Source organism: Polistes canadensis, unplaced genomic scaffold (assembly GCF_001313835.1).
Source record: "Polistes canadensis isolate GaletaPanama2010 unplaced genomic scaffold, ASM131383v1 scaffold_19, whole genome shotgun sequence".
In the NCBI taxonomy this organism is placed as follows: Eukaryota; Metazoa; Arthropoda; class Insecta; order Hymenoptera; family Vespidae; genus Polistes; species Polistes canadensis.
Window position 1 is genome coordinate 1,050,807 of NW_014569566.1, and position 9,378 is coordinate 1,060,184.

The window sequence follows — 9,378 nt, forward strand, 5'->3', positions numbered from 1 at the left end:
AAATGTGTCGTCCTATTACTATTACTATTATACTACAAGTATACTTATAGATTCGTAACCGAAAACGTGACTAATCTTCAAAGTAGGCAGAGTTGCACGTTACACGCATACACGTACGTAAGATATCGTTCCTTATACAAATACCACTACCATCATAATGTTCGTATTTCCGCAACTATAAATTTTCCTAGTTTAACATTGTTGTTCATACGTTGATCTACAAAATGACCGAATCGAGGTAACCAACGTTGATCTATTAACCCTGACACTTACTTTCAACGGATTTTCCCTCAAAATCTTGGCATTAAACTAAAACTAATTTCGTTCGTAGTTTCGGTTTATCTCTAATATAAAGGGTAAACGACCTCGAAAAAAATAGAAACGTTTAATTAACCGCAATTGACCTCGGTTGGCACAAAACTACACTCGAAAACGTTACTCGCGTATATCATCGCGTATTTACAAATGGGATGCATGCAACTGAAATAATCGCGAATCAATTAATCATTGCGTTCCCTCTAACGATAAGTTTAAATTTGTTTAGCTTCTTTTTCCTTCTTCTTCTTCTTCTTCTTCTTGGACACACGTGTTTGATCAGTTAAAATTCTTTTAACTTAAGAAATATACGTTTCTCGTGTCGTATTACTCGAACATCAAGTATATGTAAAGTATAGTCGTACTCGCATTTTAATATGTCCATTTTTAATCTTACGAGAATCGTTGACTCATCCATAAAGTGACGCAGTCACAACCAGTATCGTTTTACGTTAAACATTTAAAAAGAAAAAAGATATATATATATATATATATATCATCGTGTTATTCTCACGATTATAAAACAACGACGTAATATTCTAAATAAAATAAATATTATTATTAGAAAAATGTAATTAATTACATTGTTAATAAAATATAAATTAATCGATAGTTTTACAAGATACGATAATGTGTGGGTGGAGTAGTGATATACGAGGAACGAAAAAACAAAAAGAAAAAATGGAATCGACAATTTGGTAGTAGTAATAAAACTTGTTCGTACTCGAGCATTGTTTGTATCAGTCAGTAGGGGCAGCCGTGACGTCACTAGGAACGTAAGGAAACTCTCACTCCGATTGGTGGCCGAGTCTCCTAGCGGCTAACGCGTCACGGTCGTTGAATGTAACTGCCTATAGATCGAGCGACGGTGCTCGTTTCCCCTTAGGTGGTGGGGATAGTAGTTGGTGGTGGGGGAAATTTGGTTTTACTACGGACCGGTGGCGACAGGGTATGTGTATATATATATATTAAATATACGTGTGTATCATCATATACATGCATACGGGTGATACACAGTGTATAGTAGTTAAAAAGTGTTCTCGGGGAGAAATAATGTAGTATAGAGAGAGAAGGAAAAGGAAAGAAGTGGAAAAGAGAGAGTGAGTGAGTGAGTAGTGAGGGAGGGGACGAATAAAGGTGGAGTGGGGAGAGAGGGGAAGAGCTGTCTCGACACCGTTCTATTTTCGTCGGCGCGCCACTGCTGGCCCAGATTCAACGCGACCGTCACGAGAGCGCGTTACCTTCTTCTTCTTCTAACGTCATCTTCTCGTCCTATGGAAAAAGAGTTTAACAAGTGAGTGAAAGATACGAATCTCTCTCGTATAAAGAAAAAAAAAAAAAGAAAGAAAGAAAATCTTCGTATAAATCGTTAGAAAATATAATTGATACCAATCAATCGTTATATTATCGCGGTTATTATTTCACCGTTCACGATTGGTGGTTGTGTGGTACTTCTTGTTTTTTTGGATTCCTGGGTTTTTCGCGTCGTCGTCGTCGTCGTCGTCCAATCGGAATCGTTCCTACCCTAGTCCCCGTTCCATTTCGTGCGTTCCTTTTAATTTATTCCTTCCATCCGTTAACTACTTTTGTCAATTCCTTTTTTCTTTTTATCTTATCTTTGATCGCGTTCTAACATTGTCGATAGCCATCGATACCTCGTTCGTTAGTTCATTAGTTGGTGGTTCGTACGTTCGTTTGCTGCTGGTGGTGGTGGTGGTGGTTGTGGTGGTGGTGGTTTTTTTATTATTATTACTTCGGTGAATTGTTCTACAATCTTTACGTTATTATCATTAACGAAACGAAGACCGTAAGTGAAAATTACCACAGCACAATTCTGGAAGATATTCGGAAGAGAACATCTTTAAAGTTTTTAGAATGTGACTTTGGAGTGATGCTGTTGTAAGTGATTATCGAAAGAATTAATTATACGTTAATTCTTCTTCTTCTTTCTTTCTTTTTCTTTTCTTTTGTTTTTTTTTTTTTTTTATTTTTTTTTTTTTTATTTGATAAAGTTGAACAAATATTATGATAAAGTTACGAGAATGAAACACAAAAAAGAATATTATAACATTTTCAAGGAAAAGATAAGGAATACCATTCGCGTATATCCACGTGTGTTAATCTCGTACTTCCGATATGTTTTTTTGTTGTTTTTTTTTTTTTTTTTTAAATGCGTTCGAGTGAGTGCATCACGCGTGTTCCTACTGTGTGTGTGTATGTGTGTGTTAGTTTCTTCCATACAGTTATTATCGTTTTAACATTATCGACAAAAAAAAGTATCTCTGTCTCTTTATGAATCTGTGTAATATATGTTATTTTTCGTCTTAAAAAAAAAGTAACATTAGTTACACGATCATCGCAGAAAGTTAAATAGAAAATACAACAAAAGAGAGAGGAAACTAGACCTTAACCCCTCTCGGTTTCAAACAAGTGCCACTTTGAGGTTAGCTCATTTGCTCATTCTTTCACTTTCGAAATAAACGTTGTTTCTTTTTTTCTTTTCACCTTCCCTCAAAACCCATCGTTTTATTTCTAATATTATTGATTAATCTTTTGTAAGAGAAATTTCAAATAACTATTAGAGTGAAAATTTTCTTTATCTAATCTAAAGTTTCGGTTTTGAAATGCTGTGTTATTTCGATATCAATTAAGAACGTTAAAATCGATTAATCGTTTCTTTAAATAATTCGATAAATTAATGAATAAAATCATTGTGGAAGCGAGAGCGGGGTGGGGTGGGGTGGAGTGGGGGGGGAAATTACGGGTCAACGATTTTCGTTGTATAACAACGCGAGTGTCCTAAGTCAAGTTCATTTTTAGAAAGAACAGAGATAGAAATAAGAACCGTGACATTTAAATCTTCTTTTGAGTATGGGCGCCATTCTGGCAGTAGTCTGAAGTTTGGAACGATTCGTTGCGCGCGCAATTCAATTTCTATATATTTTAATGCAAAATAATATTGTGTTATTATATTGAATAAATAAATAATTAATTACATTAATATAATTCAATTCTATTTATACAAAATTACTATCATTATACAAATCACCGATAGTATTGATAGATATTACAAAATACAGTATTATTATATCGAATATAATTTAAATTAAAAAAAAAATAAAAAAGGAATAAAAATTTTATAGCAACATAATTTGGAAGCAAAATGTACAAAAAAAAAACTGCTCGGCTTTAATAAATTGAACAAACGTTTTACAGTATTAGTTGTAAAAAAAAAACTTGTTACATTAATTTTTATATTAAACTCTAACACAATATATATATATAATTATATTATTTTTATCGAATTTTTGAATAATCGTTACTATCGTTACTTAGAAAAATAAAAACAAAAATAAAGAGTGAGAAGGGGGGGGGAGGGTAAAATAATATAATAAAGATTAAAACGGATGCATTGGCATTCGTGGCGCCAGACTTATGTTAGTCACGTGGCACGTTTACGTTTCGATTCTCTCTCTCTCTCTCTCTCTCTCTCTCTCTATCTCTCTTGCTCTCTCAATATGACTGTATTTCATAAAACGAGTCCATCGCGCAAGATCGTAGGAAGATCGAGAACGAGTATACCTTCCTTCCTTCCTTCTTTGACATTGGTGAGAACGCTTTGGCACGCGGATAATATCATCATCTTATTCTTCACTATCCTCAGTTCATACAACTGTGGCTGAAATATTTTTATACGCGTATGTAAAATTTTGAACAATATTTTTTGTTTTTTATCTCTCTTTTTCTCTCTCTCTCTCTCTCTCTTTCTCTTTCCATAACGTCAAACATTTTTTCGTCATTTTATTTTCGTTGGATCTCTTTTTCTTTCCTCGAGAACAAGAAGAAAATAATAATATTATTATTATTATTATTATTATTATTATTCTCTATTACCTCATTGGAATTTTTGAAACTAATAAAAAAAGATCGTATTATTATTATTATTATTATTATTATTATTATTATTATTATTATTATTAGATGATTAATGTCAATCATTTGAAAGAATTCGTCGTATTTGTTCAATTAAATTCAGAATAATCGGTTATGTTTCTTTATTTACCAGCATTTTAATATATTTTATTCTAATTCGAATCTTATGTGTGTGTAATTTTTTTTAACGAACACTTTATACGGAAATATAGTAAATTGTAATACGTCGTCGTCGTGTGGTGCACTAACATGAGTGACATTTCGATAAAAGAACGTCATCGTATCTGACGTTACTCTCTCTCTCTCTCTCTCTCTCTCTCTCTCTCTCTCTCTCTCTCTCTCTCTCTCTCTCTCTTTCTCTCTCTCTCTCTCTTCTTGAATAACAAATAGTATTTTTCCGGTATATTCTTTTTCTCGAGACTATCGGCTAAGATTATTTATTTCTTTTTTTTCTCTTCTTATACTTTTCTTTTCGTTTTATTTTATTTCATTTTATTTTCTTTTTCTTTTTACATTTCATCGTTGCACTTTATAGATACTTGATTTTTATTATTTATTATGTTTTCTTTCGTTGTTGTTGTTGTTGTTGTCGTCGTCATCCCATTTTTGTTTGCACAATATGGAAAGATTGATAAATTTGTTATTTTTAATAAAACAAGTGAATACAATCAATACCATGAGTGAATATATATATATATATATTCGAAGGATTATGTTTTATTGGTGACACCTACACGGCCAACATAAATGTTTATCCGATTCTGTTTTCATAACATCAAACTGATTAACCAGTGTGGTCATTCTTATCGAATTACAAACTATGACGATGAACGGTCACGAGGATATATTTCTTTCAACGTGAAAAAAAAAAACATTTTTTAGCTGATGTGTCGTCATTAAAAAAAATCATCAATTTTTTCATTTAAATTTATATTATTTATTTATTAAAGATTTTTATTATTTTGTTGTCTCTCTTTCTCTCTCTCTCTCTCTCTCTCTCTCTCAAAAAACTTGTGAAACATTTAATATTTGTCAAAGAAATGATTATTATATACGAGACGTATTTGGAAAATAAAAAAATAAATAAAAATTAGAATATATACAAAATGACTGCGATATAAGATGATGATATTTTTTTGGTTTTGAATAAATTTTGTTGTATTATACAAAGAAGGAAGAAAGATAACTTATTGTTTATTATTGTTGTAGAATTTTAAGCATCCAAACTGGCATACTTGAATCTAATAGCAAAAAATAAACTAGAAACACGCTAGCTGCTCGTTAAGATGCTTATGTAATATTATTCAGACTATTATCGCGTTATGTGAAGAACTTGGAAGGATTTTTATTAACAGGAACTCTCTGAATTTATATAGAACCGACCGACTATGTAAATGTGTTTTTGTTTCTTTTTTTTTTTTTTTTTTTTTTTTTCTTTTTTTTTTTCTTATGAGTAGTAAAATCACAAACGATTATTCAAAAATATCTTTTTCTCTTAACCATCGAATTTTTCCTCGTTAGATTGTTTCAATTCTAAAGATTGGAGAAGAAAAATTGATAAAGAAAAAAAAAAAAGTAAAAGTTAATTATAATAATTTATCTATAATACTTTTGCAAAATATAACTTTATATATCATTTATATCAACACTTTGATCGGTGCATCATGTTTTTATGCGGTTACAGTTGCACGTTTGTTTTGTTTTTAATCTGTATACACAGTCCAATTAATTTGTTATTTTTTGTTGTTGTTGTCATTAGATTGAACAATAGTGACAATTAAAAATTTTCTCCATTAAAAATTACGTATGTGCAATTTCTTTAATAAGAACGTTCGTGTGTATGTAATCTCTTTTATTAAAAGATATTTTGCTATCGATCAAGTCGCATGATTTTCTTCTACGACGTAAGAGAAAATACAAGTCACCTGTCTCAGTCTTTTACGATCTCTGATGATGCTTTTTTTATTTTTAATACGGTAGCGCAACAGTTGTTGCTAAAACGAAACAATAGTTCCATTGCGAATGCTTGACTCTTGTTACTCTTATTATAATAGAATCATTGAACATTGTTTTACATATATATATATATTTATTTATTTATATTTTTAGATCGCTATTGCAGTTAATGCAGTTGCGTACTTTATTTCACTGTTCTCTCCTTGAGATTGTTCTTTTTTTTTTTCTTAATAGAAAATTCAGTATGCAATATTTCGTATGCAACGCACGATCTTTAAAAAAATATATATGAAATTATCATAAAACGCAAATCAATATAATATATATATTTGTTTGAACAAAACGAATGACGAATGAGAAAGAAAAAAAAAACAAAAATGAATATTAAAATTGAATTTTTTTTTTCTCTTTTAAGTCATTTTTGAATTCTATCGTTAGCTTAACAAATAAAAAAGAAAACTCAACTTGCTATTATTTATCATTGGATAACATTTATTTTTTAATAATCATTTCTCTTCATTTACACAAATAAATACTATACTTATCGCAATTATTCAACTACGTGATAAAAAAAAAAAAAAAAAAAAAAAGACAATTATAATTATAGACAAACATATATATTAACACTTTAATGTTAAACGAAAATAAATACACTTCCAACGATTGAATACTATATAAAATTTGAGAAAAACGTATATAATATTTAAAAAAAAAATGATATCATTTTTGTTTTTTTTTTTTTTTTGGATATATCCTATCTATTTGATTCTTTAATTCGAGACACAACTTATGTCAGAAGAGAAATCCATTCGCGACACCAAGGTCTCGTTCATTAGACACCCAAGTCGAACACCTTGAACGAATGCACCTGCGAGTAATGCTGAAACACGTATGAAAGTGAGTAAAGTGAGAAGAAGAAAAAAAGAAGAAAAAAGAGATGGAACAGTGAGGAGGGATAAGGGGAAGAAAAGGGGTGTGAGAAGGGGGAGGGGAGGGGGAGACATATTATATGAACATATCTCAAGAAACGATCGACCTTGTCGTTAGTAATATGCTTAACGAACAGTACCCTCTCAAACTTTGTTAAACGAGTGGGTGGAGGGGGAACAGGAGGGGGGGAGGTCTAGACCTGATGATCATGCTGTTTTATTATAGATCCTTCGACATATAATTATTTTATTCCGCAAATGTGTTAAGATTACTATTTTTTTTTTAAAAAAGTAATGATTTCAGTTTTTTTTTTTATTGGATTTTCTTTTATTATAATTATTTTTCAATTGTGTTAATTGCGTGTTCATCGAAATGTTTTTTACAGTAATTGAAAATTAATCTATCTTTTGAGATAGATATTTGTTACCGTCAAAGTGAGAAATGCCAGACATTTTTAGTCAACGTAGGAAATAGAAGAATTGTTATGGATTTTTCTTAGGCATTGTACATAATACTTAGGCAATTTAGGCAACGTTGAGAAGAATACATGAACGGATAACAGACACACACACACACACTCAAAAACTAACTTTTTTTTTTGTTTAAATAATTTAACACCTTGACTGTTACGCGAATTTTTGAAACTGTACGTACAAGTATACTATGCACACCTTTATAAACTGAAACTTACTCTATAACGGTGTGTTATTAATTAGAGGCCATTGTTACTTATCGTAGTAGAAGATTATGACATTTAGACTGGTATATTTATAGACATTACCATGGAAAATCTGTATCATTTGTTCCTTATCATAGTAGAAGATAAACAGGTTTAAAACGAAATGTTTCATATTTGTATTCCATTGAAAATCATTCGAAACGAATCAGAGGTGTATTCTCTTACTTTACCGACTTCTCATTTGTCATTCTACGGAATATCTAGGAAATGTGAGAAATGTGAATACATTTCTTACATTGCCAGTTAATTTTTGGCGTTTTCCAACAATGCTTAGACATAGCTCACAATGTCTGTAACATATTATATATTTAACTGGCATTTTCATATATTTTTTATGTCAGTTACTAATAGGTTGTCTTGTTTTTTTTTTTTTTTTTTTTTTCAGTAATTAAAAATTATCCATCTTTCGGAGTTGTTGCGTGCAAAATATACGACTATATTATTTTCAAATGTCACGTTACGATCAGAAATATTATACGTTTGTTTGTTGTTGTTTTTTTTTTTTTTTTTTTCCAAAAACCAAAAGAGGAAAAAAAACATTGTTATTTCGTTCTCAACATAGATATTTATTACTTTGACACAACTTTTTGGTCACATTTTTATTTTCGATAATTTACAGTGTGATTCTTTTTCTCTCTTTTTTTTTTTTTCTTTCTTTTTTTTTGACACTCTAAAAATGTGTGGTTTAATCTGATTTAACGAAATACGTAACAAAAAAGAGAAAAGAAAAATGTTGAACCTGAAAAAATGTTGAAAATGAACGATTCGCGTGATTAACACGTAATAATCAGTCGTTTTACGAATCATCGGAATTATAAATTCATGATATAGGAAAAACGATGGAAAAAAAAAAAAAGGAAAAAAGAAAAGGAAAAAAAATTTAAATCATGCAAAATAATTAATGTTTATATGCGCATTATCCTTCGTGGCAATTTTGTATCTCAATATAATTACGATAAATTGCATTCCAAATTGTGTTATCGATATATTCGGTAATTTTTATTTGTGTGTATCTTTTTGTTTGATATTATTATGATTATTATTATTTTCTAACAATTTTTCTCGAATTCTCACTTTACGTTAAGTTTCGTCGAACGTGTTACGTGTAAACGTAACACGAGCTCAAATATTTAGCAACTAGTCTTTGAGTTACGTGTTTAAGTTCGTGTTACTTTTAGAGTTATATATGATGTTAAATTACGCACACTTTTCTCGTACCTATCCGATAGCGGATAATGAAAAAAAAAAAATAACGCAATGTGATATTGTAAATTGAATGAACATATAACTTATACGGGATATTCCACAAATTGCTATACCGAGAAAACGCCGATATTGATTTATTAATAAAATTACAATATTTTCTTCTTCATCTCGTCGTATAATAATCGACAGCTTTTAAAGTTTTGCTATTTAAACAAAAATATATATATAATATATGGACTACTTCAAATAACTGGCAAACAAATATTCTAAATTTTCAGTTCGGTGTGTAAAACTACTTT

The 9,378-nt window shown here is 30.1% G+C and overlaps 1 protein-coding gene across 1 annotated transcript in view; it reads left to right on the forward strand.

Moving 5' to 3' along the window:
- Positions 1-1,506: 1,506 nt before the first annotated feature.
- The window catches only part of LOC106793852 (protein tyrosine phosphatase type IVA 1), a gene marked incomplete in the record, with an annotated part of 21,257 nt that continues 13,385 nt past the window's right edge, over positions 1,507-9,378 (forward strand). Inside the window, 1 exon segment of the mRNA XM_014761102.1 lies at positions 1,507-1,609.